The sequence below is a fragment of the Sebastes umbrosus genome, chromosome 7 (assembly GCF_015220745.1).
Source record: "Sebastes umbrosus isolate fSebUmb1 chromosome 7, fSebUmb1.pri, whole genome shotgun sequence".
Taxonomy (NCBI): domain Eukaryota; kingdom Metazoa; phylum Chordata; class Actinopteri; order Perciformes; family Sebastidae; genus Sebastes; species Sebastes umbrosus.
In genome coordinates, this window is record NC_051275.1 from 10,457,407 (window position 1) to 10,472,807 (window position 15,401).

At 42.1% G+C, this 15,401-nt stretch overlaps 1 protein-coding gene across 2 annotated transcripts in view; it reads left to right on the forward strand.

Annotated features, from left to right (window-relative positions):
* Positions 1–15,401, forward strand: part of bcas3 (BCAS3 microtubule associated cell migration factor) — a 355,427-nt gene that overhangs the window by 191,849 nt on the left and 148,177 nt on the right. The window lies entirely within an intron of this gene.

Here is a 15,401-nt window from a genome sequence, read left to right on the forward strand (position 1 = left end):
TCACATGCAGTTTGGGGCAAAAAACATGCATTTTTTCGAATGCTTTATAAATGTGTTATTTTCACTTATTCTAAAAATGGTATATTTGAATATTTCTGCATACTGGGGTCCCTAAACAGTCTTGGAATGCATTAATTGGGTATCATTGTAAAGCTGACACTGTTGTGGATTGGAGCCCAATTGTATTCATGTGTGATGACGTTAGTCCCCTTAGTAGCCAATTTATATAGTGGTAGGTCATATTGGTCGTTATTACCATAGATATAGGTTATTAGATAACATTAAATGATAAAAGTTTATCTACAGGAGAATAAATACTTGAAAGCAACTTATTTATAATTTCAATTGCCACCTGGCGCCTTAGTTTTGTGTTTTCCTTTATGTAAATCAGACATTTCCATCATAAGTTGATGCAGGAAAGCCAGAAATTGTTGCATAAAATTCCCCAGAATGCAGGAAATTAAGTGTTTGACGCCCAAACCGCCCGCTTAATATGTTTCAATGTTGAAATCAATAAGATTAAATTTGGCACTTTTACTAATATTATCACATGCTGCTGGTCCACTGCTGAAGGTGCCAGCTGTATAACTTGTTTTGCAGTGCTACACATCACTAAATCTCAACTCATCTTGCTCGTATTTGTTTGTTGTGTTTTATCCTCTGGGATGCAGATAGTTTTAATCTGAGGCCTCAGCCACTGTGTTGTTCTGTTCCTGCTGTTATATTAGGATGATTGGACATCTGCTGTGGGGGTGCTAAGCTGGGAACACTAGTCCAATCTCCAGTAGGACATTTGTCTGACGCTGAAACAGCATCATTGTTCCAGAGTGTGTGTTTGCTGCAGTCGGTCTGATATAATGACAGTAATAACACACAGGGTTGGTGTATGTTCAGAAAGTTGGAATAGTAAGTGAACAAAAAAAATGTATGATTGAGCATTTCGTGTCTGCTGCACGTGTATTGTTGCTGTTCACTTTTTGGAAACTGAGCTCCATCTTTCTCCATTTAGTATAATTAATCCCCTGCCTTTCCACTCTTCTTGGATTTGCTCACCTTTATCCAACCCCAACTAACGACTACAAGAAATGCTTTATGAGCTCAGAAAAATAACATACAAGCACAACACACACACACGCTGCAAAAGGTTCGGCATCTAAAAGCCACAATTAGCTCATTTATATTTGCTGGACATTTCTGAACCACATGAATTGGACAGGAAGCAGGTCATTTCTCTCCCTGTTACATGCTCCAGCAGCAAAAGTTCAGAGGAAGGGCTCATCTCATAAAGGCTCCCACATGAGCCTTTTTATTTGTGGATACCTGACACCCTTCCCTCCCCCCCTACAAAAATGAAACAGTGTGCTGTGAATTAGTCATTCGATGTCAGCTAGGTAGAGATGAAGGGTGAAGTTTGGCATTATTTTCAGTGATTTGCGTTGGAGTATGGAGAAAGCAAAGGTTTTGGTAAGGAATGGACAGACATTTTCCTATATTTTGAATTGTTAAAATACGGTTTTACAACTCGTTGATAATGCATGAACAAAGAAAACCACAAAACCATAATATTATTAGTGTTATTTAATCGTTACATTTTGAAATCTGATTACGTGATAATGGGTAATGATCATCATCTCGAGTTGAGTGAGTCAACTCAGTTGTGGTAAATTATACACAAAACATACACAAAAGTAAAATTGTGTAAACATTTTTTAAAGTGCTATAGTTCAACAAAATTACCAACGCATTCTTACTCCTAACTCGTCAAATACCAACGCTTGGTCAATGGCCCTACGCTTCAAACTATGACACTCTATAGGCACCCCTATAGCGCCAGTTTTGGACTCTTTGAACACTTCTGTGTTCACAGGAAACAGTTTCTGCTCATTAAATGCATACGGTGTCTTTTCAAAATAAACTTCCAACATAAGTTTACTTACAAATACTTACTTAATTTACTTAAAATACGTAATAACTACAAACACTGGACTTTCATCCAGGAGATAGCTGTTCATGTCATGTGTGAAACATTGTTGACTTATTTTCCCCTAGTTTTTTGTTTGTTTGACCCGTCCAACCTCCTCTCCCACCCCGCCCTACACGGATTTCCTCACTCTTTATGCTATGTCAGTTGTTCTGGTGTCTAATAATGAAGCGCATGGCTTTACATCGGAGTTAGTTGAAAGCCCGGTGTGTCCCAAACAGACGACCGGTGTCTGGTATCAGAGGCCGAGGCGCACTGACCAAGCGGCGGTATTTGACGAGTTGGAAGTGAGAAGAAAGCAAAAGAAGGGACAGTATTGTATTGCTCCTGGATGTAAAGATGAGTTTTACAATGTTTAAACCAAGAACAAAACAGTTTCAATTTCATAAACTGATGCTGAAACAGAGATTCCAATCTCCCGAATGAGACAGCAGAGGAAGAGACAGGTGATCCTGTCGGAGGGCTCTTTCATTGCCACTAGCCAGCGCTGCAGTAACGTTACTGATCTCCGTATAGTATCCCCTCTTTTGTTTTCTTCTGTCCTGTGTCTGCTCACTCAGCCTATGTCTTTCACGGTCTCTACCGTTGTATCTGTGTAACTCAGCCAAGCCAACCAACCTGATGACGTCACAGGCTAGAGTACTGCAACATGGCGGTGCTCTCGTCACATAAAAATGAGGGGGTTCTTCTTTTTTTCTCTTAAATGTTGACATTTGTCATGTTTGTTGTATAATTAGACAATCAATAAAGTGGAATTTATTTTAGTAAGCCAGCTTAACTTGGTTGAACGTTTCATTTCCTCTTTAAGATGCTTTAAAATACTCCACTTTGAGGTTCGCCATGGACCTTTGTTAAAAGTCATGGAGGGGATTTTTGCTTGAACTATTAATTTGTTATCAAAGAAGTGCTGATTCATTTTCTGACTTTTTTGTTTCAGCTCTTCACCCTTCTCTAGCCCCCCCTTTTTTGTCTCCTCTCTACTAACCACTATCAAAATAAAGACAGAAATGCTGGTGCTCACAGCAATAACAGTTAAAGGATTTGACATCTTTTTACAAAAACAGTGTCCCTTTTGTTCTGTTATAATCCACAGAACACACTGTCTACTTGTTTGGTAGAAATAGTTCAGATTAAAACATTGTGCACTTCCTTTGGATTGGGTTGGAGGGAGAACTCTTGGATATCTCAAAACCTGGTCCAATAAAACCAAAACAATACCACTAAGTAAGTGAGGTTGTTTTTTCTTTATACATTTTAACGACCTGGTCCTTTAAATGTCCATTCCCTAACCCCACCTCATACAATGACAGAACACTTTCTATGCTTTGTACATATTCCATATTGCACATGTGTTGCTGTCATTGAGTCTACCCGCTGTATTAAGAGATCAGTCATCTCACTCTGGATAATCCTAGTGATTATAGCTGTACCATATCTCAATACAATTATGTCATGAAATCTACTGTTGTGAAACATACTATATGCTAATGGACAGAGGCAAACATCTATTGCAGACCCAGTGATGCTTTCTGTGAAACAACTAAATTCAGGAATTAGACAGTAAAAATTAAATAGGGAGACATCCACAGGTGTAGTTCAGTTCATAATTAAGGGCTTCATTCCATTTAGGGGTGCCAGTTACAGGGACCTGCTATATCACTGGCATATAGTCTCGATACGTTTTTACAACGATACGAGACGATTTCCATGGTTCCGATACAATTCAAGGACGATATTTGGCTCATCTAGAGTTATACGATACGATTCAATGACTTGAAATCGATACAGTAACTTTTAATTAAATAAATAGCTGGATACTGGACAGAGCAGGTCAGGATTCCTCAAAGTTTTTTTTGTAAGGGAATCAGGGATGAATTAATTATGGATATAAACAAGTAAACAACGATTAATGGCAAATACATACACCTTTTATTTGAAAATAATAGAAAGTGCAACTAAGGACCTGCTGATTCAGTTCTCAAGATACAAGGCAGTGCAATATTTAACAAAAAGTTAAATAACCAACTTGTATTCAAGTTAAATGAACAGTGGTTTAACCTGCTGCTTCTGTCCTCATTTTCAATATAAACGGTAGAGCAATAATACAGTGATCAATCGCTTATAGTGATCAACCAGCTCAGGACACTTATCATTCCTATACAAATGCTGTTTAAATAGTTCACTTATATTAATCAAGTAGTCCACCTACAGTGTTCATTTGGGGTCTTTTCATACATGAAAACATCTGGAAAAACATTTTAAAACTACGTTAGACTAACGTTAGATGAATATCTGTTTTGTTTTTTACTTTACTCCCGTGATAATTTGCCTCGCAGACCGTCTGCCTTCCTGCTGGATATGTGAGGCTGATGCTGCGTGCACATAGATATCATGACGGGGAAAAGGAAAGTAATTTTCTCTGAATGAGAAAATGACAGTGCACGGGAAAAGCGCCTGTCAAGTGGATTGATGGCGCCTGAAACTCTCCTCGGCACCGCAGTGCCAGCAGCTCACGCATACCGGTACCCGTCTCCCTCCACTCCGCTACTGGGTGAGAGAGCGAGGAGTCCAGTGTTCCGTTCGTCTGCATGCACGCCATAGATGCGTGCTCGCGCTGCAGAAGGAAGAGCTGGCGCATGTCTGGAGAGTGAACCGGAGTAACGTTCAACATTTCTTTACTAATAAAAGTGCTAAAAAACACTTTCATATAACGTTTGTCGTCCTGAAATACAAGGTGCAAATCCTTGGTATCAATACAATTGATTTTTGCGTTTCAAATCGATTTTGTATCGATATACCTATCGATGTAGTTGGATCGTAGGAATATAAATCGATACATCGATGTAGTAGATGAGTTGTTACGCCCCTACCGGCATACATACCTAAAATGGAATTGACCCATTAGTAATTCTTCTCCTGCTATGACAAGTCAAAATGTCTGCGCCGCACTTTTTTTTTACTTTACAATTTGGTCTTTGCATATTTATTATTACACACGGTTTGCTTTTAAGTTTCTCCTAATGTCTCTCTTTTTGTCTCCTTCACTCTTCCTATTACCTACTGGAGTGATTCATTAATGTGTCGGACCCTCTCCTCCAATCATATTTGTTTATTCCGACAAACCTGAGTGTCGCCGGGCAGATCGTGGCTGACAAAATCACTTCTCTGCCAATGGAAATAAACCTAATGACCTTGGTTGCCTTGCCAACTTCTAAAGACACCATGTGAGTGTGTGTGTGTCTGTGTGTGTGTGTGTGTGTGTGTGTGTGTGTGTCACACTAATGGCTATAGAGTTGTAGTTGTTTCATTTAAGTCAGAGTTATGAAGTGTTATGGAGCCCTTTTAGGTTTTAACCTCCCTTGGCAGCAGTTAGGATCTATATTACAAAGGTTAGAAGGCTTTACAGTCACTCTTTTTTTTGCTTTCTTTTTCCTTCTCGTGCATGCATGTACACACACACACACACAATCACACAGACTTGAATGAAGCTGCACTGGCCGTGGCCTTTATACATGAGCTACACTCAAATTTAATCAAAAAGTCCTAATGGGTTCTGTGTGGGCCGTTCCCTCCTGTGTGTGTGTGTGTGTGTGTGTTTGTATGCAGGCAGGCCAAAGGGGGCCTTAGAGGCAGCAGCGGTTGATTGGAGGGCACATGTGTGATGTGGCTGAGAGATCAAACACACACACTCTTGATGAATGTGAGAGCGAAGGGGGCGGCGCTCCTTTTCTCCGCTTCTGATCAAGGTTGGGGTGTTCTCGGTTCACTACACATACACACACACACGCACACGCACACACACAAACACACTCCTTTTATAGAGTGAGTCATTGACAGTGTAATACTGGTCAAGCACATTTATATTTTTCCACTTATCTGCATTTCTGCTGTGTGTGTGCGTGTGTGTGTGTATTTGTGTGTGTGTTGTTGCCAGTAATGAGGTCAATCTCCTGTGTGGAGCTAAAACCTCTGTGTGTCTTTATCTCTGTTACATGGCCACGGATTATTCTCATCACTCTCAACACCACTTTCACTTTCACTCTCAACCCTCTCTCCCATACTCCATTACTGCAGGACACATATTCAGCAGCTGCTTCTTCTGCTCCTATTGATTTTACATATATTGGTTGATATTAGGGATGTTAATAATTAACCGTTAACCGACATTAAGCATTTTAACCGAATAACGCTATATCGGTTAAAACGGTTGAAAGAAATATTAATAATTAATTTAAAAAGCTGAGCGTCTCAAAGGAGCGGCTCGTCACTTTAAGGAGAAAAGCTGGTCCACCTTGACAGCCCACCTTAAGAGCCGGAGTTGCAGGATACAGGAAGTTGACTCCAGTCTCTCCAGCTCGCTTGAGCGGAGCGGAGGAGTTGCGCTCTCTCTCCCACAGTCACATCTCTGTACAAAGTGTGGAAGGAGTTGCCTGTTGAGCAAATAAATTCATGGGGTTTGCTGAAGTCTCGCCGAGCAGTGCGCCCTCTCTCCCTGCGGGGAGGGTCGGGGCTCGCGATGTGTCTGTCTACCTGGGCAGACTGTCCTCTGTGCGTCAGGGGTCTGCGGCGATGTCGGCAAACCCGCCCGACCCGTCTTGAAACGCGGACCCCGTCTGATTGAATTGTTTACTAGAGCACAAAGTTGTTTACAAGAGCACAAAGTTCTTAATAGATCTAGTGTTCGAGACCGGTGTTCGTGTCCCAGAGTGTCGTTTAGTTATTCTGAAGTTACATTAGTTACGTTGTGTTTTCCGTACTTATGTTATCTTGTGTACGTACATATTTTACGTATTTATTTTAAAGCCCAACCATGATGTTTTTCCTAAACCTAATGAAGTGGTTTTGTTCCCTAAACATAACCATGACCGTTTAATGACACACGCAAACACTGTGGCATGAAATGAAACGCAAAAAGCCTAAAATGACACGTGGAATGTCCTTAAAATGGCGTGCTATTCGTACACCTTCCTGTGAGATCAGGTTTGGGGTATACTATGTTTTTTTTTCCCCTCTCTCTTTCAATATCTGTTGTTCTGCCCAGAATATTATCTTGATTTGAAATAAATGTCATGTTGAGAGAGATTAATCAGCTCTAACACATATACAAGTGTATTTCTAACTTGTTGCCATACAAGGCAAAATACAGCAGAAGGGGTATTAAGCAGCCTGTAAAGTGACGCGTTGATCTTACACATGCGTTGTGTGTTTTTTAGGATAGAAATAGGCTATAAGGCGTGGATCCATACACACTTATGGGTATTCTATTAGGGTCGTCTTCCATATTGGCTGCATGGTTGTCTAAATGGCTCATCTATCTAGTGAAGGCTTGTTTTAGTTGATGCTCTGCTTGTAGTTGTGTACATGCCCATGTGCACCTTTTTTGCTGTACACACACACACACATACCCACACACACGCACACACACACGTGTCTGTCTCTCTTTGCAGTCTGTTTCACCATAATTGCTAACACCCCCCTGCCCTCTGTTCACTTCACACATGACGTGGCCCACCTTTTCACCCATCTGTCGAAACTACTGTGTGTGAGTGTGTGTGTGTGTGTGTGTGTGTGTGTACGTGTGCGTGGGTGAGCTGTCATGCGAGGCCGGAGCGGTGTTGATCAGCGGGCCAAGCCGATGGCATATGGCCATATCCTGGGGTGCTGTGGCATGTAGGAATGCAGGATAGCAAACTGAACGGACAGCAGCTTGTGCACATGGCTGTACGGATACTGATGTGCCAACATCGCATATGCAACTGATCAAGTGGAGTTCTGAGCACCCCATTCTCTCTTTTTGTCTGCCTCCTCCCATCTCCCTACCAACTCCAATCATCAGTGCCGACACCACGGTCACATCTCTGTACAAAGTGTGGGAGGAGTTGTCTGTTGAGTAAATAAATGCATGGGGTTCTGCTGAAGTCTTCTTGGTCTGCCCACATTTGGAGCTGCCAATGGCAATTCCTCCCATCAGGTAGGCTGCACACTGTTAGCTTGGGCACACACCGAAAGTACTCTGCTTGTTCTCCTTAAAACTATTAACACTCTCTTGAATAAGGTGATAGGTGCCCTCAAGGTTTCTTGGATTCAAGCAGGTTCTCAGCAAAGGTTTAATTTCACATCTGTTTCTAAGAGTGGTTGTTCTAATTACAACACCCTGCTTTAGAGATCTGCAGACACAGAAGTTTAAGAGTTCAGCATGCTTCAAATGAATTGCTTGTGGGATCATCGAACATCATCTGAAACCCCCCACCCCCCGGCGCCTTTTCTGAGGTTGGAATCAGACAATTTTTGTACCTTTCCGAGATAGACAATCCGATAAGCACAGCCACTGATTGGCCATTGGTGGTGTAAAAGTGTCAGTGCCTTGTCTTGACTGTCTATCTCAAGCTCACTTCTTGTATGTACAACTGAGTGCAACACCCAGTGCCTTTGAAGACAGATTGTATAAGAGTGTGCGCCCTTATCCCCATGTGTACGATTCATTTTGTTGGGATAACAAAGACACATTGAGCCCTTGAAAAGAGATCCAAGAGGAAGCTATGACGACCTTCAAGCATTCAAGTCTAGCCATTCAGAACAGGTAGAAACACTTTGCCTGTAGATGCGGTAGGGATGACATATTATATGTACTAGTTTGTTTCAAGCATACTGCACATATTAATAATAAAGTGCTCCCTCTATCTGTGCACAAGTTTTGGCATCACCACTTAAAACTCCCCATGTGCAGTATACATGGTGCAACACTAAAATAACACAGATGTCTTTCTCTTTTTGTATGTCCCTAAGATAGAATTAAGGATTTGTGCTCTAATGTGTATCAGTGTGGGGATAGTATGAAATACACCAACACAGAGTCTTGGTTCCCTCATTACTTATTCATATAGACTGATTGAATGACTCTATGGTGTGTGTGTTTTCCTACAGTGTATGAATGCTGAGACTTTATATCATAGACTGGGTGTGTGATGCATTTCAATCTGAGCTGCTGTTAGCTGCCTTCTTCATGTTATTTTTCTATGTTTTTCGTGTTACCGCTACAATTCCAAAGACTAACATTGTATGCAGGGATCAAACATTTGCCATATTGTCATACCGATCACAGTGCAACCAACAGCCCAGTCACCAGGAAATAATGTTGGCATTGTACGTTTCTGCAAACCACGAATACGTTGAATGTAAACATTTTTGCAATTTGGTCAGAGCAAGTGACGTAGTACAACAAGCGTCTCGCAGACCAAGTTGTAGTATATTCGTGACCATTATTCAAAGTTACGTGGTATAATAACAAGTATAAGAAGCAGGAAAGTCCACTAAGAGCTGGTCATACGTGTGATGGAGGGGTCAAATAAACATATGACTTACACCCAGTAGACCGCTACGTAAGAAAGTCTGCTAAGGGTGGTTGTTTTTTTATTTACGCTAGTTACGTTGTCATGATTGTGTCGTGGCATTACGTCGTGGCGTTACGTCGTGGCGTTACGTCGTGGCGTTACGTCGTGGCGTTACGTCGTGGCGTTACGTCGTGGCGTTACGTTGTGGTGTTACGTCGTGACGTGGTGTTACGTTGTTAAATTATTATTTAAACACATGTCAAGTTGTAAAACTAGGAGACAACTCAGTAAAATGTGTGAAATGAATGAATGAATGAAGCCCGTTATCATTCCCAGGGCGCCTTTGTCAAGGCACCCTTTAGTGCCGGTACGAAATGCACCGGGCTTTCCATTAACTGTGTAAACCCCTCCACGGCAACTGTAAACCCTGAGAGAGAGTGCGCCAAGAGTGTAGCGAGGTTTCACTTTTACGTTACAATCAGCTCTTCGTTCATGTCCCATGTTCACAACGTTGAGTTTCATCTTCACTGTACAAATGAAGTTGTTTGAAGCCCCAACCGTGTAACTCTTTCCTAAACCTAACTTAATGGTTTTGTTGCCTAATCCTAAAGTGACACCAAGGGGCGTGACAAAGCATCGGTATGTGTGTACACATGACACGACAATGAAGAAAGAGAATAAATATCACAATCTACAACATTCACAAAGTGTTCCATTTGATGGAGTTAATGCTTTCTCCAACACAGTGATGTACTGTCGATATTATGTAGAGGGAAATGATCAGAACTTATAAAGCAAGTTATGGCCAGTTTTGCATTTAAACACGCTATGGAAAACTCCTTTCAGCCCACACACACAGCAGTATAGGGATGTTTTTTTTTTGCAATATTCAAATGCGTATTTGGTAAAATGAAAAGAATAATTCATCTGGACACCTTCCGTTCATTGCAAGTTGAACTTTTGAATGATGATGAGACAAAGATACTTCACAGTGGAATATTTCCACTAAGGGGATTTTTTTCACATTTAACTGACCAACTCACTGACAGATATGTTGAACTCTAGATATCTCAGTAGTGCATCTGTTTAATAAATTACTGCTCTTGTATTTTCCGCCTCAGCAGCAGTAGTGATTCATTTCCTCTAACCTAATGCAGATTGCTGGTCCAGATTTTAATCCAGTGATTTTACAATAGCAGTATTATAATGACGCTTACAAAGGGATAGAATGTGAGAGCGAGTAAAAGGGAGAACATTGGCATGGCAAGCGATAAAGTCTTAACCCTTGCTCCTCTGTGTTGTGGATTAAATGTAGCCTGTTTATTATGAGCTGGGTTTGGGGATAGAGGATTAAGTGGTCCTTCACCTCTACAAGAACAGCTCTGGGATTGTCAAAGGATAGAGCGGATGCATTAGGACTCGGTGCTTATCGTGCTGCTCACAGCGGGAGCACAGAGAATGTGATCACTGAAACATGTTGACTCGACCTTCCCTTTAATTAGGATTTCAGGAAGGTTAAAATTGGACAAAGACATCCTGGTCTGATTTACAGATATCCTGTGTCACGGTGTGTCTAGCAACAAGTTGTCTACAGATTGGTTACAGCAAATACAGCATTTTTCTTCATTGCCAGAGGGAAACATGGTAGAGTTTGTACAAAATAGTAAATGTTCACATATCATTGAATTGATTGATTGATTAAACAATGATGTTAAACCAGTGGAAACCTCTTTTCACCCAGAAAAGAAAAAAAATAAATAAAATGAAATAGGTGAAAAGTTATAAATTATGAAAAATACTCATGGGAAGTGGTGGTGAGAGATACTAAGTCCAACACCATGAGCCCAAATCATGACATACTGATTCAAGATTATGGAGTAGTTAGCTAAAGTGTTGACTAACTATCATAATTTTACTTGCATCAAAACCATGATATACTGCATCAAGAATTATAACTTTTTGAATCCAAATTATGGGATAGTAAGTTACAATTTGTGACTTACTGTCAAAGTATTTACTTACTATATCAAAATCACAAACAGATTTATTGCCAAGGAGTTCACATTTAAGGCGTGAGTCAAAACTTTTGGAATAAAAATGTAGTAGTAGAGATAGTAAATCTAAATTATGAGATTTACATATTAAACATTGAGACTTTACGACTTCATTAAATAATTCAGAATAGAAGCTCTTACCACCGAGTATGTCTTTACTAACAGACATGACTGTGAATCATATGAAACATTCACGGCCAGCAGACACATAACAATGATGTGTGAGTTCTCTCTTCATGCCTTTGTACCTTCAGCACTAATGATCTACTGACAGATTTCAAACTTTAATATCTAGGAAAAACATGAGTACATATTATCCTTTAATAATTAACTATTACTACACTTTCACTTCACTTCCATTTACATGGTGAATTTCTAAAATTGCTACATCATACAGTGACAGTAGTGCCTCCCCTGCTCTGTCGCTGCTTTTGTTTTTTATTTGTGATGCGTTGCGCTTGCTTACGCCTGCCTGTTGGATCAGCCTCCACATGTCAGCATCAGCCTGGAATCTGATTGGACCATCTGCCTAACAAGGCAAAGTATTGGGAAAGAGGGCGAGAGGCCATCAAGAGACAGCAGCGTACCTAGCAGTGTAGATTGCCAGACATGGAGGGCCAAACCTACTATTCCAAAAATGTCTGACTTGCCTGAATCCCATCAGCGTCTTTACCAGCCAGCATTCACCTCCACTGGAGTGAACTGCTTTGGACCTCTCCAAGTTATGATCTTCAGCGAATGAATATACCTTTTGAAGTTGGCGCGCATATCATGAGGCAATTTTGCGGCGAGTTTCGCGACATGTGAACCACACTGAAGCTCTATTTGGCCCTCTAGCATGCCTACCAGAGCTCTGATGTGCAAGGTGAACTTCTTAAAGGTTGCTGTATCACCACTGCGGATAGTAGGCCCATCCATCATGTCTGCAATTCGTTGCGAAGCCAGTTGGTGTGGTTGTCCGTATAGTGGCAGGTGAGGGAGACCATGGTGTCGCCGTATGGATAGCGGGAGTTGCTGTAGGAGTCTTCTATGCTATTAACAGGGCCTCTTCAAACTTCAAATGGTCTCGGAGCACCTGCCCTGTATGACCTCAACAGGAAGCCAGTCGGAGAGGATATCTGCCATGCGAGTCTTGCAAGTGATGTTCTCTACCTGGATCGACGGGCTGGCTGCAGTCAGGTGCTGCTGAAGATCACCAAAGTCATTCTCCGGAACGGAGGTCACACTGTGGAGACTTATGCAATATTAGAGGATGAGTCAGAGAGGACCATCCTCCTCCAATCCACGGCCAAGCAGCTGGTTCTCAGAGGAACACCATACTGTTCACATTATACATAAACAGTGTACCAGGAAACAGGGTTCATTGTAATCGGTAGTGGGGTGGGCAGGAAGTGACTGAAAGATCAATGCCTGACTCAACTATACTGTCTGTTGTACAGTTTGTGTCACTGTCCCACGAGGCATTGTCGCTGTAGAAGTTTTTGCAATCATTGAACATCCAACTATAAAGCAGGGAATCTCTGTCTGTGTGTCTGTATGTCCTTCGCATATCTGGACAACCACTCATCAGATCTACTTCACACTTGGCGGGTGTATAGCTAGGGACCCGAGGACCTGCAGTGGTGAAGTTGGTGTAATTTAGACATACGGCGCGTTCAATATTAATATTTGGGGTGGGGCTTCAGGGCTCTACGGACTGAGTCCAGCATGTCGTCCACAGCGGGCCTTTACAGGCTTATTGACTGCAGTTCTGACGGATGTTGGATTATACTAACGTTACAACCAAACTCTTCTTACATCCCCGGAGTCAACGAGCGACAACGCTGCAAGCAGTACTTCGGGGGGGGCCAAGCAATCGGCCCGCTCTGAACGGAAATTCTGTTGTAATAACGTTTTTGTGGCAGTGGAAGCTTGGAGGCATGGTGATTTGCCTGAGCTTTATGATGGTGACATCCACCCCTTAGGCTGACTTTTTACAAGCAAGGTGCAGTGTGTCTGTTTGGATGCACGTGTGCGGTGTCATGTTGGTGTTCGTGTCTGTAGGACATAAATACATTCTTTGGCTCTCCACTGCAGAAACAAAAGGAATGTGTGCATGTGTGTCTGATGTTGTCTTTTTCCCCTCTGAAGCCTTGTCAGACATGCCACACTAAACACACACACACACACACTCACAGAGCCTCAGAGCCATTGTTTCTCACACAGCAGGGCACAGGGTCGATTGCCGGTTGTGGAGCATTATCAGCCTCCCTGTGTTAGCCGGTGTGTGTGTGTGTGTGTGTGTGTGTGTGTGTGTGTGTGTGTGTGTGTGTGTGTGTGTGTGTGTGTGTGTGTGTGTGTGTGTTTTTGTGCAGACATGCTCTCAGCTGAGGGAGCTGGTTCACGGGCCGGTCAGAGCCGCCTTATTTCCTTTTAATTGACTTAAGATGGGCAAACAAGACCTCAGCAAGCACACGGTACCCATTACACTCACACACAAGAAACACACAACGCCAAGACGCACACTAATGAAGCACACATACTGACACACACACACACAGCCACAATTGCTCCTGCGTGTGTTAGCTGCTTTACAGTTCCATCAGACTAAATGAGGGGGTTGTGTTTTCCCAGTCAGCACTGTTGTCTTCCAGCCGCCTGCAGCTCTGCCAGAACTCATTCATGATTAGTAATATTTTGAGTCACCTTGCTGATTAATGTCTACGTTGGTTTAGTTACGTGTACTCCAAACCAAGGTCATGATCAGAGAGGCGACTGTCTTGTTGCTTTGTAAAACTGGCTTTCGCATGACAGCTTGCGAGCTTTCTGAAGCCCTTTTCACACATGGAAGATGGAATGTTGCTGGCTCCAAATCTTGGCGTAAAGCCCCGTTCAGACCAAAGATTCGCGACGAGACAAAAACCGCTTAAGAACATTTCAGGGAAAAGTTGCAGCGGTGTGAACTGGCCCATCTCAGCTCGAGTCAAGCCGGCTGATGGTGTCGCCTGCGACTCAGCTTCTCAAGTCGCCAGAGTTTTAGAACCTAAGGCACGTCATCTATTGCAACAGCAAATGAGCTCGTAGCAGAGTCAGCTCGTCAAGTCAGTTAAAACTGTCAGCTGGTCGAAAGGGCAGCGTTTTAGGCAGTGGAAAGACAGGATCACATCATCAATTTGATTGAGGAACAGCTGTGTCTGTATGAAACACGCCTTAAAAATTCATAGGGCTACCCCGTTCTGTCATTTCGGTCTTAGTCGACTAAGATTCTTTTAGTCGATTAGTCATTTTTTATGCTTTTCTCCTAGAAACATATGAGCACATCTCTGGTAAACACAAGATTTAAAGTGGTGCTTCTGTGCGAGTCTTTGTGGACAACCTCAGTTTTATAAATTTGTCGATTAAATCAACTAATCAATTAGTCGACAAAATCATATGCGTGTTAGTCAGCGAGAATTTCTTTAGTCAAAAAAACCTTTGTCACATTGCACAACGGCCGGGAGTTTGATGACTGTAGCTCACCTGTTGCCAAGAATTGCAACATTATCATTAGCCGTTCCCCCTGGTGAAATGCTGTCTCGATAGTTAGTGTTTCCTCTGCTGATTAGAGATACCGCCAACTCCTCGAAACGACAGAACTGCTCCAGAAATAGACAGGAGAAATTGACAAAAGAGGGTATATCTCCTGTCTCAAGTTCACGGCGAGTCCGATCCAAAGTCTCGACCCTCGCATTTTTTCTTTTTTTTTACCCTTTCATCGCTTTTAGAAATGCAGGGATTTCACTATCACTATCCTCATTCATATTTTAAGATGCTACAAATTATATCTAGCTACAAAAGAAATCCTGAAAAGCCGGAAGTTAGAACTGAAGTACAGCTTGGAGGCGATATACCGTCCCGTGTAGTCACATTGGTGTAAACTGGCAGGTTTCAGAATGTTTCCAAGCGTTGCAGACCGGCGCATTGCAAGAAGGGGTTAGTTCCAACTCGTCTCGCCACAAAATCTATGGTCTGAACTGTCTTAAGACGGTGTTTTTTGGCGTCGACACTTCACCTATG